Genomic DNA, 2026 nt, shown 5'->3' on the forward strand with positions numbered 1-2026 from the left:
ATGGGTCACTTGGGGCTGTTTCTGTTCTCTATCAATGGGGGCACATGGGAGCTACTTTTTGTACCTGGCTGCATTGGTCCCAATATTACGTGTGTGAGCGGCTTCGTGTTGCTGAGCATAGCGGTAGTGAGTTCTTTTCCATGGCTGTGATGGCCACGCCCGTAGTTTCCAGTTTGGGACAACTACGACTGACTGCAGTGGCTCTGCACGCTCTCCAGGTCTTTTTGGTGGATTCATGTTGCTTTTCTGTTGAGGGACGGATCCGGGTAAGAAATGAATTGCTGGATTATGGGTTGCCAAATGGCTTTCGGAAATAGATGTAACAATTTACACTTGCCACGTGGCATGCATAGCCAAGTTCGGGCTTTGACAGGGATAAATGTTAAGCAGGCGGTGACCCCATCACACTGGCATTTTTGAAGGTGCTTTGCTGCAGTGGGGAAGGGGTGAGATTCTGCAGGTTACTGTGATCACCCAGCCCCACCCCCTTGTTCCTTCCTAGGGACATGAGACATTTCCCCTGTGGTCCCTTATCTATCACCACCTTTCCTGGCTCCTTGAGGCTGGGACTCCTATGCTATACAGCAGTTGAAAAGACCTTGCAAAACAGGATTGGCTGTCCCCCATTGGCAGCCCAAGGTCCTCTTGGTCCAAATCCCAGAGCAGCAAAGAACCAAGGCCAAGATGGGTGCATTGGGGGGGAAGTCCCCTTCCCTTCTGGTCTCCCCAGGGGTGGCCCAGCTTGGATGAAACAGTGGGGGGCCTTTAGGCTGCTCCTTGGAGGATTCAGGCTCAGCTGGGGGGCATGTGTTGTCTGATCTATAAAAAACGGTATAAAGACTTTGCAGTCTCACTGTCCTTTAAGTGAAAAGCATGTCATTTAAGAGCCTTCTGGCTTGGGGTGCAGAAACCAGCTCCGCTACTTACTAGCTCAGTGACCCATTAACCTTTCTCAGCCCCTCTGCCCACCTGTCAAAACAGCTGGTTAAACCTTGAGCACTTGGGCCATGCTGTGTGACCTAGTCTCCAGCTCACCCTCTCTGGGCTAGGGAGGCTGTCCCCCATTGGCAGCCCAAGGTCCTCTTGGTCCAAATCCCAGAGCAGCAAAGAACCAGGGCCAAGATGGGTGCATTGGGGGGAAAGTCCCCTTCCCTTCTGGTCTCCCCAGGGGTGGCCTAGCTTGGCTGAAACAGTGGGGGGCCTTTAGGCTGCTCCTTGGAGGATTCAGGCTCAGCTGGGGGGCATGTGTTATCTGATCTATAAAAAACGGTATAAAGACTTTGCAGTCTCACTGTCCTTTAAGTGAAAAGCATGTCATTTAAGAGCCTTCTGGCTTGGGGTGCAGAAACCAGCCCCGCTACTTACTAGCTCAGTGACCCGTTAACCTTTCTCAGCCCCTCTGGCCACCTGTCAAAACAGCTGGTTAAACCTTGAGCACTTGGGCCATGGTGTGTGACTTAGTCTCCAGCTCACCCTCTCTGGGCTAGGGGTCAAAATGAGGTGGACTACACAAAAAAGCCTGACTCACCTAGGACCCTCCACGTGCCGTCCTGTAACAGAGGGTGACTCAGATGGGAAGCCCCCTCCTCCCCAGGGAAAGGGGCCTCCTTGGGCAGCCCATAACACAGAGGCAGGAACACAGCAACCAACCTTCTCACGTCTTTATTTGAAAGGCACAGCTAAGCCCACCCTCGATACAGCATTTTCCACTTCTCTCCGTAGAGACCAAACGACTGAACACACAAAAGCTGACTATATACAGACACAGGTGTGGGTGTTGCTTTTTTTCCAAACATTTTTTGTCTTTAATATCCCCTTTCTTAAAAGACAAGCTAGTATACTGGAAAAAAAGAAAAAAGAAAAACCAAGACAACTTTAGTACCCTCATCTTTATTTGGGAAGGGGAGAAGGGAAAGCCTGGGTCACCCGCCCCCCTTCTCTGTTTGTTCCAGCTAACCTAGCTTCCCTTTGCCTCCTCTTTCATGGGCGAGGGGGGAGGACCAGGTGGGCACGGGGGTGTCAGGGA

The sequence above is a fragment of the Galeopterus variegatus genome, unplaced genomic scaffold (assembly GCF_000696425.1).
Source record: "Galeopterus variegatus unplaced genomic scaffold, G_variegatus-3.0.2 Scaffold5102, whole genome shotgun sequence".
NCBI classification, from domain to species: domain Eukaryota; kingdom Metazoa; phylum Chordata; class Mammalia; order Dermoptera; family Cynocephalidae; genus Galeopterus; species Galeopterus variegatus.